We start from the raw sequence: 18,802 nt of genomic DNA, 5'->3' as shown, positions 1-18,802 counted from the left end.
CCCTCTCCATCCTCATCCTGCAATACCAGTCCTTGAGCTTTAGCTGAGTGAGGGCTACATGAGTAGATGCCTCACGTGCTACTACGTTAAGTCTACATATGGGTTAGGCAGTTGGTCGTGAGCCGGAGGAGTAGCAGATATGAGTGGTTATAGGATTCCATTTGCAAGCCATTTTCACTCTCCCCTCCTTTAGATCTAAACTAGTAGAACATGGAAAAGCTGAGGAGACTTGAGATGGACCTGTACTCGGATCCAACAACCAAGAGTATGGTTCTCAAACCTTTGTGTGCATCAATACCACTTGGAAAGTTGTTACTGGGCCCTAACCCCAGTGATTCTGATTCAGGAGGTCTTGAGGTAAGGTCCCCAAATTTGCTTTTCTTCCTTCCTTCCTTCCTTCCTTTCTTTCTTTCTTAGCTAAGTTTTTCATTTGTTCATTTCTTGCATTTGGAGTACTCCTCAATGGCATCCTTAGCCTGAGACTCTTTGCCATAGTCCTTAACCAACATACAACTTCAACCAACCACTTTATTAGGTTTTCCCTCTCAGTGAGTTTTACAGAGGCCTACTCATTCCTCTAGTTTCTTGTTGTCATCAACCTCAATTAAGTTGGTTTGGTGTTAAGCACAAAGGGCCTCCACCAACTTGACACACACAGGCTCATCACAGTTGGATGCAAGCACACAGAGATGGACTTGGCACTTGTCTAAGGCTTTGGCAGCTTTGTGAGTTCCATGTGCTAGGCCATCGTGGATGTAGATGGTCTTCAACACCTCTTGTAAAGCAGTATTAATGTCCATTACACCTCCAGCAGCAATGCCTTCCTTGACCATGATGGTGGCTTATGGGTGCTGCCAATCTTGAATGCACCCGAGCCTCTGCCTCCACAGTGGTGTCAGGGAAACAAGCAAGGGTTTTCCTTTCTAACAGAATCCTAGATGATTCCTAGCTGATGTTACTGCATCAGGAATCACTAGGACTGCATTTGAGACTGCATTTGAGAATGCAGGACTGCAAATGCAAGACTGCATTTGAGAATCACTAGTGTAGTGGGGAGAAAAATACCAAAAGGGAAAAAGAGCCAAATTAGTATGATTTGTTAGTCCAGGTCCCTCTTGATATCTATTTTTTGAAGGTGTGAAAATTGTAACATTAATTCAAATAACAGCATTTAATTTAACAAAGAGAAAAGGCATAGTTTGTTTAAATAGAGCTAGTTATGGTTTTTGCTCTTTATATCAAACATTTGCAAACATCAATCTCTATCTGAAAAAAGATTTTAGTTTTATTTATTAAAATTTGTGAATGTGAAGGAAATATGTTTTGATTTCATATGACAGTGAAATTAGTAAACAATGATATAAGTAGTCTGCAGATTGCTTTCATCTTGTGTTATTTATTTATTTATTTTTGGCTGTGTTGGGTCTTCATTACTGTGCGAGGGCTTTCTCTAGTTGCGGCAAGTGGGAGCCACTCTTCATCGCGGTGCGCGGGCCTTTCACTATTATGGCCTCTCTTGTTGCGGAGCACAGGCTCCAGACGCGCAGGCTCAGTAATTGTGGCTCACGGGCCTAGCCGCTCCGCGGCATGTGGGATCTTCCCAAACCAGGGCTTGAACCCGTGTGCCCTGCATTGGCAGGCAGATTCTCAACCACTGCGCCACCAGGGAAGCCCCTTGTGTTCTCCCGGATGTTTTGGATAAACTGATTTTTTACCCACTAATTATTGGTCATGTTATCATTCTGCCATTGAATTTTTTGTGCTTGCTGTGTTTTATCTTTACTGGTTTTTTTTTCCTTTTTACAAAGATTATATTGATACTAAGTGAGTTGCCCTCAGATTACTTCCTGAAGAATGGAATCTACAACAATGCTCTTAGAGCAGTGGGATGATGCATTGTGTTTTATTTTTAATGATCATCTTAAAAATCAAAATACAGCTCCTGATGATTAATGATAAAACTGTACTTGTTTTGTCATTGCTTCCCCTCTGGGAGAGGAAATATCAATGCAATACTTTCCTCAAATACAGTTTAAAAATATTGCTTTTATTTTTTTTCTTTCCAGTTTTATAGAGATATAATTGACATATAGCACTGTATAAGCTTAAGGTATTCAGCATAATGATTTGATTTACATATAATACATCATGAAGTTATTATCGCAGTAAGTTTAGTGAACATCCATCATCTCATATAGGTACAAAATTTTAAAAATAGAAAAAAATTTTTTTCTCATGAGGAGAACTCAGGATTTAGTTTTTAACAATTTTCATATGTAAGAGGCAGCAGTGTTAATTATCATTGTACATTACATCCCTAGTACTTATTTGTCTTATAACTGGAATTTTGTACCTTTTGACTGCCTTCCTTCCTTCATCCAATTCCGCCTTCCCCACCCTCCACCTCTGCTAACCATAAATCTGATCTCCTTTTTTATGAGTTTGTTAGTTAATTTTTGAAATATGATTGACCTACAACACTATATTAGTTCCTGTTATGCAACAGAATGATTAGATATTTCTACATTTCAAACTCATCACCACAATGTCTAGTTACAATATGTTACTGTACAAAGATATTACATAGTTATTGACTATATTCCCCACACTGTACATTTCATACCCATTACTCATTTATTTTGCAACTGGAAGTTTGTACCTGATAATCTCCCTCACATATTTCTTTTTTTTTTTTTTTTAACATCTTTATTGGAGTATAATTGCTTTACAATGGTATGTTAGCTTCAGCTTCACAACAAAATGAATCAGTTATATACATACATATATTCCCATATCTCTTCCCGCTTGCGTCTCCCTCCCTCCCACCCTCCCTATCCCACCCCTCCAGGCGGTCACAAAGCACCGAGCTGATCTCCCTGTGCTATGCGGCTGCTTCCCACTAGCTATTTACCTTACGTTTGGTAGTGTATATATGTCCATGCCTCTTTATCGCTTTGTCACCGTTTACCCTTCCCCCTCCCCATAACCTCAAGTCCATTCTCTAGTAAGTCTGTGTCTTTATTCCTGTTTCACCCCTAGGTTTTTCATGACATTTTTTTTTTAAATTCCATATATATGTGTTAGCATACGGTATTTGTCTCTCTCTTTCTGACTTACTTCACTCTGTATGACAGACTCCAGGTCTATCCACCTCATTACAAATAGCTCAATTTCGTCTCTTTTTATGGCTGAGTAATATTCCATTGTATATATGTGCCACATCTTCTTTATCCATTCATCCGATGTTGGACACTTAGGTTGTTTCCATCTCCGGGCTATTGTAAATAGAGCTGCAATGAACATTTTGGTACATGACTCTTTTTGAATTATGGTTTTCTCAGGGTATATGCCCAGTAGTGGGATTGCTGGGTCATATGGTAGTTCTATTTGTAGCTTTTTAAGGAACCTCCATACTGTTCTCCACAGTGGCTGTATCAATTTACATTCCCACCAACAGTGTAAGAGGGTTCCCTTTTCTCCACACCCTCTCCAGCATTTATTGTTTCTAGATTTTTTGATGATGGCCATTCTGACTGGTGTGAGATGATATCTCATTGTAGTTTTGATTTGCATTTCTCTCTTGATTAGTGATGTTGAGCATTCTTTCATGTGTTTGTTGGCAGTCTGTGTATCTTCTTTGGAGAAATGTCTATTTAGGTCTTCTGCCCATTTTTGGATTGGGTTGTTTGTTTTTTTGTTATTAAGCTGCATGAGCTGCTTATAAATTTTGGAGATCAATCCTTTGTCAGTTGCTTCATTTGCAAATATTTTTTCCCATTCTGAGGGTTGTCTTTTGGTCTTCTTTATGGTTTCCTTTGCTGCGCAAAAGCTTTTAAGTTTCATTAGGTCCCATTTGTTTACTCTTGTTTTTATTTCCATTTCTCTAGGAGGTGGGTCAAAAAGGACCTTGCTGTGATTTATGTCATAGAGTGTTCTGCCTATGTTTTCCTCTAAGAGTTTGATAGTTTCTGGCCTTACATTTAGGTCTTTAATCCATTTTGAGCTTATTCTTGTGTATGGTGTTAGGGAGTGATCTAATTTCATACCTTTACATGTAGCTGTCCAGTTTTCCCAGCACCACTTATTGAATAGGCTGTCCTTTCTCCACTGTACATTTCTGCCTCCTTTGTCAAAGATAAGGTGACCATATGTGCGTGGGTTTATCTCTGGGCTTTCTATCCTGTTCCATTGATCTATCTTTCTGTTTTTGTGCCAGTACCATACCGTCTTGATAACTGTAGCTTTGTAGTATAGTCTGAAGTCTGGGAGCCTGATTCCTCCAGTTCCTTCTTTCGTTCTCAAAATTGCTTTGGCTATTCGGGGTCTTTTGTGTTTCCATACAAATTGCAAAATTTTTTGTTCTAGTTCTGTGAAAAATGCCAGTGGTAGTTTGATAGGGATTGCATTGAATCTATAGATTGCTTTCGGTAGTAGAGTCATTTTCACAATGTTGATTCTTCCAATCCAAGAACATGGTATATCTCTCCATCTATTTGTATCGTCTTTAATTTCTTTCATCAGTGTCTTATAATTTTCTGCATACAGATCTTTTGTCTCCTTAGGTAGGTTTATTCCTAGATATTTTATTCTTTTTGTTGCAATGGTAAATGGGAGTGTTTTCTTGATTTCACTTTCAGATTTTTCATCATTAGTGTATAGGAATGCCAGAGATTTCTGTGCATTAATTTTGTATCCTGCCACTTTACCAAATTCATTGATTAACTCTAGTAGTTTTCTGGTAGCATCTTTAGGGTTCTCTATGTATAGGATCATGTCATCTGCAAACACTGACAGCTTTACTTCTTCTTTTCCGATTTGGATTCCTTTTATTTCCTTTTCTTCTCTGATCGCTGTGGCTAAAACTTCCAAAACTATGTTGAATAAGAGTGGTGAGAGTGGGCAACCTTGTCTTGTTCCTGATCTTAGTGGAAATGCTTTCAGTTTTTCACCATTGAGGATGATGTTTGCTGTGGGCTTGTCATATATGGCCTTTATTATGTTGAGGAAAGTTCCCTCTATGCCTACTTTCTGCAGGGTTTTTATCATAAATGGGTGTTGAATTTTGTCAAAAACTTTCTCTGCATCTATTGAGATGATCATATGGTTTTTCTCCTTCAGTTTGTTAATATGGTTTATCACATTGATAGATTTGCGTATATTGAAGAATCCTTGCATTCCTGGAATAAACCCCACTTGATCATGGTGTATGATCCTTTTAATGTGCTGTTGGATTCTGTTTGCTAGTATTTTGTTGAGGATTTTTGCATCTATGTTCATCAGTGATATTGGCCTGTAGTTTTCTTTCTTTGTGACATCCTTGTCTGGTTTTGGTATCAAGGTGATGGTGGCCTCGTAGAAGGAGTTTGGGAGTGTTCCTCCCTCTGCTATATTTTGGAAGAGTTTGAGAAGGATAGGTGTTAGCTCTTCTCTAAATGTTTGATAGAATTTGCCTGTGAAGCCATCTGGTCCTGGGCTTTTCTTTGTTGGAAGATTTTTAATCACAGTTTCAATTTCAGTGCTTGTGATTGGTCTGTTCATATTTTCTATTTCTTCCTGATTCAGTCTTGGCAGGTTGTGCATTTCCAAGAATTTGTCCATTTCTTCCAGATTGTCCATTTTATTGGCGTAGAGTTGCTTGTAGTAATCTCTCATGATCTCTTTTATTTCTGCAGTGTCAGTTGTTACCTCTCCTTTTTCATTTCTAATTCTATTGATTTGAGTCTTCTCCCTTTTTTTCTTGATGAGTCTGGCTAGTGGTTTATCTATTTTGTTTATCTTCTCAAAGAACCAGCTTTTAGTTTTATTGATCTTTGCTATTGTTTCCTTCATTTCTTTTTCATTTATTTCTGATCTGATTTTTATGATTTCTTTCCTTCTGCTAGCTTTGGGGTTTTTTTGTTCTTCTTTCTCTAATTGCTTGAGGTGCAAGGTTAGGTTGTTTATTCGAGATGTTTCCTGCTTCTTAAGGTGGGCTTGTATTGCTATAAACTTCCCCCTTAGAACTGCTTTTGCTGCATCCCACAGGTTTTGGGTCGTTGTGTCTCCATTGTCGTTTGTTTCTAGGTATTTTTTGATTTCCTCTTTGATTTCTTCAGTGGTCACTTCATTATTAAGTAGTGTATTGTTTAGCTCCATGTGTTTGTATTTTTTACTGATCTTTTCCTGTAATTGATATCTAGTCTCATGGCGTTGTGGTCAGAAAAGATACTTGATACAATTTCAATTTTCTTAAATTTACCAAGGCTTGATTTGTGACCCAAGATATGATCTATCCTGGAGAATGTTCCATGAGCACTTGAGAAAAATGTGTATTCTGTTGTTTTTGGATGGAATGTCCTATAAATATCAATTAACTCCATCTCGTTTAATGTATCATTTAAAGCTTGTGTTTCCTTATTTATTTTCATTTTGGATGATCTGTCCATTGGTGAAAGTGGGGTGTTAAAGTCCCCTACTATGAATGTGTTACTGTCGATTTCCCCTTTTATGGTTGTCAGTATTTGCCTTATGTATTGAGGTGCACCTAAGTTGGGTGCATAAATATTTACAATTGTTATATCTTCCTCTTGGATCGATCCCTTGATCATTATGTAGTGTCCTTCTTTGTCTCTTCTAATAGTCTTTGTTTTAAAGTCTATTTTGTCTGATATGAGAATTGCTACTCCAGCTTTCTTTTGGTTTCCATTTGCATGAAATACCTTTTTCCATCCCCTTACTTTCAGTCTATATGTGTCTCTAGGTCTGAAGTGGGTCTCTTGTAGACAGCAAATATATGGGTATTGTTTTTGTATCCATTCAGCCAATCTGCGTCTTTTGGTGGGAGCATTTAGTCCATTTACATTTAAGGTAATTATCGATATGTGTGTTCCTATTCCCATTTTCTTAATTGTTTTGGGTTCATTATTGTAGGTCCTTTCCTTCTTTTGTGTTTCTTGCCTAGAGACGTTCCTTTAGCAGTTGTTGTAGAGCTGGTTTGGTGGTGCTGAACTCTCTCAGCTTTTGCTTGTCTGTAAAGGTTTTAATTTCTCCATCAAATCTGAATGAGATCCTTGCTGGGTAAAGTAATCTTGGTTGCAGGTTTTTCTCCTTCAACACTTTCAATATGTCCTGCCACTCCCTTCTGGCTTGCAGAGTTTCTGCTGAAAGATCAGCTGTTAACCTTATGGGGATTCCCTTGTGTGTTATTTGTTGTTTTTCCCTTGCTGCTTTTAATATGTTTTCTTTGTATTTAATTTTTGACAGTTTGATTAATATGTGTCTTGGCGTATTTCTCCTTGGATTTATCCTGTATGGGACTCTCTGTGCTTCCTGGACTTGATTAACTATTTCTTTTCCCATATTAGGGAAGTTTTCAACTATAATCTCTTCAAATATTTTCTCAGTCCCTCTCTTTTTCTCTTCTTCTTCTGGAACCCCTATAATTCGAATGTTGGTGCGTTTAATGTTGTCCCAGAGGTCTCTGAGACTGTCCTCAGTTCTTTTCATTCTTTTTTCTTTTTTCTGCTCTGCAGTAGTTATTTCCACTATTTTATCTTCCAGGTCACTTATCCGTTCTTCTGCCTCAGTTATTCTGCTATTGATCCCATATAGAGTATTTTTAATTTCACTTATTGTGTTGTTCATCGTTGCTTGTTTCATCTTTAGTTCTTCTAGGTCCTTGTTAACTGATTCTTGCAATTTGTCCATTCTATTGTCCATTCTATCTCCAAGATTTCGGATCAACCTTACTATCATTATTCTGAATTCTTTTTCAGGTAGACTGCCTATTTCCTCTTCATTTGTTAGGTCTGGTGGGTTTTTATCTTGCTCCTTCATCTGCTGTGTGTTTTTCTGTCTTCTCATTTTGCTTATCTTACTGTGTTTGGGGTCTCCTTTTTTGCAGGCTGAAGGTTCGTAGTTCCTGTTGTTTTTTGTTTCTGTCCCCAGTGGCTAAGGTTGGTTCAGTGGGTTGTGTAGGCTTCCTGGTGGAGGGTACTAGTGCCTGTGTTCTGGTGTATGAGGCTGGATCTTGTCTTTCTGGTGGGCAGGTCCACGTCTGGTGGTGTGTTTTGGGGTGTCTGCAGACTTACTATGATTTTGGGCAGCCTCTCTGCTAATGGGTGGGGTTGTGTTCCTGTCTTGCTAGTTGTTTGGCATAGGATGTCCAGCACTGTAGCTTGCTGGTCGTTGAGTGAAGCTGGGTGCTGGCGTTGAGATGGAGATCTCTCGGAGATTTTTGCTGTTTGATATTATGTGCAGCTGGGAGGCCTCTTGTGGACCAGTGTCCTGAAGTTGGCTCTCCCACCTCAGAGGCACAGCACTGACTCCTGGCTGCAGCACCAAGAGCCTTTCATCCACAGGGCTCCTTTATTTGGGATGATTCGTTGTCTATTCAGGTATTCCACAGATGCAGGGTATATCAAGTTGATTGTGGAGCTTTAATCCGCTGCTTCTGAGGCTGCTGGGAGAGATTTCCCTTTCTCTTCTTTGTTCTGACAGTTCCCAGGGGCTCAGCTTTGGATTTGGCCCCGCCTGTGCGTGTAGGTCGCCGGAAGGCGTCTGTTCTTTGCTCAGACAGGACGGGGTTAAAGGAGCCGCTGATTCGGAGGCTCTGGCTCACCCAGGCCGGGGGGTAGGGAGGGTCACGGAGTGCGGGGCGGGGCGGGCCTGCAGCGGCAGAGGCCGGCGTGACGCTGCAGCCTGAGGGCGCCGTGCGCTCTCCCGGGGGAGCCGTCCCTGGATCCCGGGACCCTGGCAGTGGCGGGCTGCACAGGCTCCCCGGAAGGGCGTGTGGCTAGTGACCTGTGCTCGCACACAGGCCTCCTGACGGCGGCAGCAGCGGCCTCAGCGTCCCATGTCCGTCTCTGGGCTCCGCAATCTTAGCCGCGGCTCGCGCCCGTCCCTGGAGCCCTCTCAAGCAGCGCTCTTAATCCCCTCTCCTCGTGCACCAGGAAACAAAGAGGGACGTAAAAGTCTCTTGCCTCTTCGGCAGGTCCAGACCCCTCCCCGGACTCTCTCCCGGCCAGTCGCGGCGCACCAACGCCCTGCAGGCTGTGTTCACGCCGCCAACCTCAGTCCTCTCCCGGCGCTCTGACAAAAGCCGGAGCCTCAGCTCCCAGTCCCGCCCGCCCCGGCGGGCGAGCAGACAAGCCTCTCGGCTGGTGAGTGCCGGTCGGCCCGATCCTCTGCGCTGGAATCTGTCCGCTTTGCCCTCCGCACCCCTGTTGCTGTGTTCTCCTCCGCGGCTCCCAAGCTCCCCCACTCCGCCTCCCGAAGTCTCCACCCGCGAAGGGGCTTCCTAGTGTGTGGACACTTTTCCTCCTTCACAGCTCTCTCCCGCTGGTGCAGGACCCGTCCCTATCCTTTTGTCTCTGTTTAGTTTTTTCTTTTGCCCTAACCAGGTACGTGGGGGGTTCCTTGCCTTTTGGGAGGTCTGAGGTCTTCTGCCAGCGTTCAGTAGGTGCTCCGTAGGAGTTGTTCCACGCGTAGATGTACTTCTGGTGTATCTGTCCCTCACATATTTCTTTCCTGACCCTCCCCTTTGGCAAACACCTGTTTGTTCTCTGTATCTGTAACTCTGTTTATATTTTGTTATGTTTGTTCATTTGTTTTGTTTTTTGAGATTCCACACATAAGTGAAGTCATATGGTATTTGTCTTTGTCTGACTTATTTCACTTAGCATAATAACCCTCTGGCTCCCTCCATGATGTCAAAAATGGCAAGATTTAATTCTTTTTTGTGGCTGAGTAATATTCCATTGTATACACACACACCCCACAGACACACACGGACACACACACACACAGATCTTTATCAGTTCACCTATTTATGGGCACCTGTTGACGTTGCTTCCATGTTTTGGCTATTGTAAATAACGCTTCAATGAACATAGGGGTGTATATATCTTTTTTTAATTAGTATTTTTGTTTTCTTCAGATAAATACCCAGGAGTGGTATTGCTGGATTGTATGATAGTTCTATTTTTAATGTTTTGAGGAATCTCCATACTGTTTTCCATAGTGACTGCACCAATTTACATTCCCACCAACAGTGTACAAGGATTCCCTTTTCTCCATATCCTTGCCAATATTTGTTATTTGTGGTCTTTTTGATGATAGCCTTTCTCACAGGAGTGAGATGATATCTCATTATGATTTTTAATTTGCATTTCTCTGATGATTAACAATGTTGAGTGTCTTTTCCTGTGCCTGTTGGCCATTTGTATGTCTTCTTTGGAAAAATGTGTATTCAGATCTTTTGCCCACTTTTAAATAAGGTTGTTTTTTTTACATTGAATTGCATGAGCTATTTATATATTTTGGGTATTAACTCCTTATTGGTCATATCATTTGCAAATATTTTCTCCCATTCAGTAGGTTGTCTTTTTGTTTTGTTGATGGTTTCCTTTGCTGTGCCAAAGCTTTAAAGTTTAATTAGGTCCCATTTGTTTATTTTTGCTTTTGTTTCCTTTGCCTTAGGAAACAGATCTGAAAAAATATTGCTATGATTTATGTTAAAGAGTGTTCTGCCTATGTTTTCTTATAGGAATTTTATGGTTTAAGGTCTTACATTTAACTCTTTAATCTATTTTAAATTTATTTTTGTGCATGGTGTGAGAGAGTAGTCCAGTTTGATTCTTTTCCATGTAGCTATCCAGTTTTACCAGCACCATTTGTTGTTGAAGAGGCTGTCTTTTCTCCATTGTATATTCTTGCCTCCTTTGTCATAGATTAATTGACCATAAGGGTGTTGGTTTATTTCTGGGTTCTCTATTCTGTTCCACTGATCTGTGTGTCTGTTTTTGTGCCAATACCACACTGTTCTGATGACTGTAGCTTTGTATACTCTGAAGTCAGACAGTGTAATCCCTCCAGCTCTGTTCTTCCTTCTCAAGATTGTTTTGGCTATTTGGGATCTTTTCTGGTTCCATACAAATTTTGGAATTGTTCTAGTTCTGTGAAAAATGCCATTCGTATTTTGATAGGAATTGCATTGAATCTGTAGATTGCCTTGGATAGTATGGTCATTTTAACAATATTAATTCTTACAATCCATGAGCATAGTATATCTTTCCATTTGTTTGTGTTGTCTTCAGTTTCTTTCATCAGTGCCTTATAGTTTTCTGAGTACATGCCTTTTATGTCCTTTGTTAGATTTATTCCTGCGTATTTTATTCTTTTTGATGTGATGGTAAATAAAAATATTGCTTTTAAACAAGATTTTAAAATACCTTACTAGTGACTATAAAACAGTAGGTGAAAAAAAATTTTAAGCCAAAAACTATATATCCCAGTAATTGCCATCAATTTAGAAGGCAATATAATTATTTCGGTTATTCTGTCATTACCTAAAACCAAGATCAACAAACTAGGGCCTGTGGACCAAATGTGTTCCACCAACTGTTTTTGTAAATAAACTTTATTGTGATACAGGTAAGTTCATTCATTTTAGTAGTTGTTTACTATCTGAACCTTTACAGAAAATGTTTACCAACTCCTGGCCTACCATGTAGTTTTGGAGCCCTTATTTTGTTTTTTATTTTAGAGACATGGAAAGTTTTTTTGAATAGCATTTATGATGGCAATTTTTGATTTGTTAAGGTAGACTTGATATTTCAAAAATACCATTAGTCATTTGAGTTAAAGAAAGGCAAATAACTTGAGTGATCACATGTTCTGATGCCATTTTGTCCAAAATATAATGAGGATATATTTAAAATAACCACACTGATTTCATTAGCAGGTTTGTAAGTAGGCTCTGAAGAACCAAAGTGGGATTCCTAGAATGTTTGAACAACAGTAGCATTATTGAAATAAACAATAGGTTCCCAAGGGGATTATCCTTTTAAATTAAAAATTAGTTGGCTTATCTTTATTGCCTATTTTGCTTTCTTTTTAAAAAATCAATCCTGAATAAAAATGTCTACATGATTCCAAAACAACTGGACAAATAAGTTGCACCTTATCTAGAGTACAAAAGTTGTAGTATGGAACTTTTTATTTTACATCTGGGTTGTACTGGTGTTAAGCATATAACCCTAAATTTAGTTGAACCATCTGAGCAAATTTTAATAAACAGTTCACAGTTTAATAAACAGTTCGTGGTTCACAGACTATTCTGCGAAGACAGTCACATTTTAAGTGCTCAGGCTACATAAATACTTTGGCTAGTCTTTAGCCAGTGAGCAAAGTAAAAAATAACAATTGACCCCTAGAGAAATTCCTATCATCTTACCAGTGCTATTACTGAGTTTGCTTTTCCCCACAACTTTTTATTCTGAAAAATTTCAAATCTATAGAAAAGTTACAAGAATAACAGGACTCATATACTCTTTTTCTTGATTCATCAATTTTTAATATTTTGTCAATTTGCTTCTCTCTCCTTTCCTTCCTTCCTTCCTCCCTTCCTTTTTTCTTTTGCTGAATCATTTGAGAATAAGATGCAGACATAACATTTTACCCTTAAATATTTTAGCATGCGTAACCTAAGAATATAAACCTATGGTTATTTCAAAAAAGTTTTCATGAATTTCCAAGTGATTATCCTTTTTTGTTGTGTTGTTATTTTTGTGGTTGATGATATCATTTTACATCTTATGTATGTAGGTGTGAATATGTATTTTATTATTCTTGAGTAAATATCTAGGAGTGGAATTGCTGGATCTAGTGAAAAGTGTATTTAACTTTACAAAAAATCACCACACTTTTTTAAAGATTAACTATCATGTTTGCATTCCCATAACAATGTTGGAGAATTTCAGTTGCTCTGTATCCACAAGAACACTTGATTTTGCCAGTCTTTTGCATTTTAACTCTTCTAATGTGTTTGTAGTGGTATTGCATTATGAGAATTTGCATTTTTCTTATGACTAAACATGTTGAATTTTTTCATATTGCATTTATACACCATTTTGGGGGCATATGGTGTCTATTTAAATATTTTGCCCATTAAAAGAAATAAACTTTTAATTTTAGAACAGTTTTAGATTTACAGAAAAATTGCAAAGATTGTACCAAGAGTTCCCATATGCTCTGTGCCCAGTTCCCTCTATTATTAACATCTTACATTAGCATGGTAACATTTGTTACAATGAATGAATCAATATTTATACATTATTATTAATGAATGTACATACATTATTCATATTTCCTTAGGTTTTACCTTTTTCTGTTTCAGAATCCGATCTAGGATATCAGATTACATTAGTCATCATGTCCTTTAGGTTCTTCTTGGCTATGACAATTTCTCAGACTTTCCTTGTTTTTGATGACCTTAATAATTTTGAGGAGTACTCATTAGGTATTTTGTAGAATGTGGAATGCCCCTCCATTGGGATTTGTCTTATATTTTTATTTTGATTAGACTGGGATTACGGTTTTGCATAGGAATACTGCAGAGGTAAAGTGCCATTTTTATCACAATGTAACAAGGATACATAATATCAACATGACATTACTGTTGATGTTGACCTTAACAACCTGGCTGAGGTGACGTTTGTCAGGTTTCTTACATTTTTTTTCTCAAAATGTGTTTTGTATTTTTCATTTTTATACATTTCCAAAATAATAGCTGACCATAATACTCCCAACCTCATTATTTCTTTCTCAAAAGTGTCCTTCAGTATAAACATGACAGTTCAGCTAATTTAGTCTTCGATGCTCTCCAACTTCCTTTTCCTCTAACAAGTCTAACAAGCTGTAACAGCGACCACAACACAGTCTGTGCCCCCAAGAAGCTCGTTGTTCAGGGAGTGGCTAGAGAAGTAAAGAAATCATTGCAATGCTATGGGACTGACATGTGCTATAATAGAGGAAATTTCGGGATGCTGTGGAGGATGCCATGTCTCATTGGTGTATCAAGCGGAGGCTTTATGGAGGAAATTATTTCTAGGCAGAGACCTGAATGAGAAGGAATTAGCCAGATAAAGCTGGAGAGAGGATGAGGAAGAGTTCCAGTTAGAGAAAGTGGCTTCTACAGACCAGTAAGCTACATAGACCATTGTGTGTATTGGATATTCAGGTAGTTTATGAGGATTAAAGTCCAAGGCAAACTGACCAGTGACAGTATTGGCTGGAGAGTGAGGAGAGTCCATAATGCAAATACTTTACAAATCACATTAAAGAGCTTAGACCAGCAGGGGTGGGGGATAGGAGGAGGGCAGTACTGTCTCCTCTCCCCCGCAATTTATAGGATTTCTTGCTTCTAAAGTAATCATGGCCAAGCATTTAAAAATTGAACTAATGTTGCTTATGTTAATTATTTTTATTTCCTCTTTATATTAAAGTTAGAGTGTTAGATTAAAATTATTTTAAAATTGTGTATATAGATAGGTTACTTTCTCTATGAGTTTCCTTTCAGGATAGTAAGGGGAGGGATAGTAAATTTGATGAAAATTATGTGTTATATAAAATTTTTCCTAATAGGTTGAGAGCCACTGGTATAGACCATGCTGAAGACAATGAAGAGTCCCTGAAAGGGTTTAAGTAGGGGAATGACATGATCAGATGTACATTTGGGTAAGATCATTCTGGCTATAATGTGGAGAACAGATTGGAAGGGGCCATTTTGGGAGAGTGTAGGCCAGTGGGATGGCTATTGTGGTATCCAGGTGAGAGACGATGGTGGCCTGAAATAAGGTATTGGTCATGGAGATAGAACATGATGATGTTTTCGCCTGGATTCCCTAAAGGGTTAGCTTTACTTTTGCCATTATATTTGCTTTCAAGACCAAAAGAATATTTGAAATTTCAGGTATTTTAAAAAATAATGGGGGCTTCCCTGGTGGCGCAGTGGTTGAGAGTCCACCTGCCGATGCAGGGGACACGGGTTCGTGCCCCGGTCCTGGAAGATCCCACATACCACGGAGCGGCTGAGCCCGTGAGCCATGGCCGCTGAGTCTGCGCGTCCGGAGCCTGTGCTCCACAACGGGAGAGGCTACAACAGTGAGAGGCCCGCGTACCGCAAAAAAAAAAAAAATGGGGAAATACTTTGCAGCAGAGATATTCCTCAAATTTCTTGAATCAGTGTAATAATTTGGAGTCAGACTCTGGTTAAGAAGTCTGAGTCCTCACTGTGACATTGAATAGCCTTAGCCTTGGGCAAATTGCTTAACTTCTCTAGGCCTCAGTTTCTTCATCAGCAAAATGGGGATATTAATTATGCCTGCCATGTTGTAATTCCATGAGCATCAGTATTCACTTCACCTACTTATTAGACCAGCCCTGACTCTAGCTAAAAAGAATTTCAGAGGCAAACTGCATAGTTATCTTTCAAGCAGTTGTATTGGACTTAACTATCTACATGGTCACATTTTTGTTCCATATTGGAACAAATTTCAGACAACTCTAAGTTTGGAATGGCTGACCATGATTAGCAGCCATGAGAGAGTGAAACTTGTCTGTTGGCACCAGGCTTTAACCCAATACCAGATGTTTCCCCTTTATAATTTGCTATCATCCTTTGGGGACATGGAGAAGTATCTTCTAAGGACTTGTAAAAGAGGAAATAAAACTGCCCTCTGAGAATAAACTGTAGGATCATGGCAGAAAAACATATAATTACCTGAAAGAGACACACTTGGGCCAGCTCTCAATAAAACGTCAATAACCTAATTGAAGATATTTTAATATATCTAAAGATATCAGTCAATAAAGGATTGATTAGCCTTCAATCTCTAGATTTAAAAAAAACACACAGGCAAAACTGTCAGTACCCATCCAAGCTCAGATTAGGAAAGGAAATCTTAGCTTGCATGTTTATGGTTCTGATTAGAGGTGGATGTAAGGATTACAGCTAATGGATTATTGAGGACTTTGATTCTTTTTGTAATATAATCTCAACTGAGATGGATGCTATAGTAGGTATTGTAAGTTGTCATTATTTCTTTTCCTCTTTTTCATTAGGAATAGGACCCTTTATTTTTCAATGAGCACAAAGTCACCCAGATTAAGGACCATACTTCCAGCTTCCTTTGAAACTAGGTGTGGCTATATGACCAATTGTTTGTCTATGGGATGCAAGCTGACATGGTGTGTGCAACTTTCAGTAAGTTTCCATAAGAAAAGGGCATGCTTTCCTTTACCTTTTCCTTCTTCCTCCTGGTTAGAATGTGTAGGTGATGGCTGGAGATTAAGCAGCTACCTTGAACCATGAAGTTGAAACCTTGTGTTGAGTATAGCAGAGCAGCAAGGTAGAGGGAGCCTGGGAACCTGGTAATGGTGGATCTGCTATATCAGTCTTGGACTGTTTAATCTGGACTTTATTTTTATGAGAGTTCATAACTTGTTCAAGCGTACTTTGTTCAAGCTACTTATATTAATATTTGGGGATTTCTACTACTCACAGCTGAATCGAATCATAACTAATACAGATGCCTCAGAGTCAGTATTAGTTTCCTTTTGCTGAATGAATTACCACAACCTAATGGCTTAAAATAATACATATTTATTCTATCATAACTCTGCAGGTCAGGAATCTAAAATGAGTCTCGCTAAGCTAAAATCAAAGTGACAGCAGTGCTGCATTCCTTCTTGGAGACTTCAAGGGGAAATCATTTCCTTGCCTTTGTAAGCTTCTTGAAGCTGCCTGTATTCTTTGGCTCATAGCCCCCTCCTGGCATCACCCCAAGCTGTCGTTTCCATAGTCACATCTCTTCCTACTGCCTTTGACCTTCTTTTCTCTCTCTCATAAGGGTGCTTACAATTATACTGGGCCTACCTCAATAATCAAGGATAATCCTCCCATCACAAGATCCTTCATGTAATCACACCTGCAAAATCCTTTTGCTGTGTAAGGTAACGTATTCACAGGTTCTGAGTATTAGGTTGTAGACATCTTTGGGGGGGGCCCAAAGATGTCTACATCCTATTCTGTCTGCCACAGAGTCTTTTAGTCTAGTTCCATATGTTTACCTATCTTTATTCTTATTACTGAGCAACATTTTGATTATGATTTGACTTCCCACTTAGGCTATCCCTAAGGATAAAATATACAGATCATACAGACACTGAGGTTTCTGTCCCTCTGCAGAGATTTCTCATGAAAAATTAGTAAAGTACCTTCTGAGTACTTTACTTCAAGGAGAAAATGCACTAATTATCCAATGAGAGCATTCTGGTCCATGTGAGAGTTTAATTTCTCACTGCAGATGAATAAACTGGCATTTTGATGTCTACCTCTATCTCTTGTGCATGAGTCAACCTCTTGGGGCCTGTTCCCAGGACACAGCCAGGAGTGAGTTTCTGGGTCAGATCCTGAAAACTGGCCAGATCTAATTGTGGTGCTTCGATGAATCCTGCCCAGATCCTGCTGCCTTCCCTGGATGACCCCTTGACCACTTCCCTTTAATGTCCTTCTCCACTGATTTCTAGATCATTCAGTTAAAAGGAGTTAGTCAAAGGTGTGTGAAGTAATGTTGTCCTTATATAATGTTTTTAATATAGAAAAAAATTAGAAAATATTTTAATGGACATTTGGTTTGTTTTATTTTATTTTATTTTTTTTTTGGTTTTTTTTTTTTTTTGTGGTACGCGGGCCTCTAACTGTTGTGGCCTCTCCCATTGCAGAGCACAGGCTCCGGACGCGCAGGCTCAGTGGCCATGGCTCACGGGCCCAGCCCCTCCGCAGCATGTGGGATCTTCCCAGACCGGGGCACGAACCCGTGTCCCCTGCATCGGCAGGCGGACTCTCAATCACTGCGCCACCAGGGAAGCCCCGGTTTGTTTTATTTTTTAAAAAGTACTATTAGCTAGTATTTCTGACAATGTAACAATAAAAACATACTTTTAGTTAACTAATAAAATAAATGAATAAAGCATATGGAAAAATTGAAATTCATTAAACAAATGAATTCTAATGTAACATTTTAAAGTAAAACGGTTATCAGTGATCATATCAGCAGATAAGATATTATAAATACCAATCAACTATAAGAAACTTGAAGATTCTTTCAAGAATATTAATGTGACTTAGAACTAGCAGATTCTTTTCACCCAGTGCATCAGATTGGGATAAACATTTCCCAAGAGTGTAACAATCTCTAAAACTTTCTCTCCTACACAGTGAAATGACTATAATTTAATATTCACCGTTACCAACACCTTCGCTTACATAATAAGGAAATTAAAGAGTAAAGTAGGAAAAACAAGCTGGATTTATTGAGACAACTCCAGATCATCACTTCCTGGAAGGTGGGAGGACAGAGTTATTCTTATCTCTGAGCCTCCTGATTTAAACACATCTGTGTCCTTAGCCTGGAATGCCCTTCTTGTTGGTCTAGTAAACAGTTCTTCAGTCTCCAAGATTCACATTAAATATTACCTTCTCTGTGAAGGTTTCCTTGTGTCTAAGGGGAAATTGACCCTTCCCATCTTTGGTGCTACCACTATATACTCTGTACTTTAGGCAGATATGTGTATATATACATATAATTTAGTTTACTTAATATAGCACTTACTATAATACTATAGGTAGCCCACTAGGCATTCTTACAAGCACTGCATATTCAGTCATTTAATCCCCATAACAGTCCCATGAGGTATATTATCTATCTATTCAATATCTATCTATCTACCTATCTATCTATCATTACATATATATATGATTTATTATAAGGAATTGGCTCATGTGATTATGGAGGCTGAGAAGGGGGCCCATAGCAGGGCTGAGAAGTCCCAGGATCTGCAGTTGGCAAGCCGGAGACCTAGCAAAGCCAGTAGTGTGGTTCCAGTCCTAGTCTGAAAGCCAGCATAATGTTTGACCAAATGTCTGGGCATCCCATGGCCGAGTCAAGTTGACACATACAATGAGCCATCACAGATGCGT

General features: G+C 39.0%; 1 pseudogene; it reads right to left on the bottom strand.

Moving 5' to 3' along the window:
• Nucleotides 1-434: 434 nt before the first annotated feature.
• On the bottom strand, nt 435-833 carry LOC132531609 (small ribosomal subunit protein eS12-like; annotated as a pseudogene).
• Nucleotides 834-18,802: the final 17,969 nt, after the last annotated feature.

The sequence above is a fragment of the Lagenorhynchus albirostris genome, chromosome 13, assembly GCF_949774975.1.
Source record: "Lagenorhynchus albirostris chromosome 13, mLagAlb1.1, whole genome shotgun sequence".
NCBI classification, from domain to species: Eukaryota; Metazoa; Chordata; class Mammalia; order Artiodactyla; family Delphinidae; genus Lagenorhynchus; species Lagenorhynchus albirostris.
Note: the sequence above shows the minus strand (reverse complement) of the source record. Positions and strands in the feature narration are given on the sequence as shown.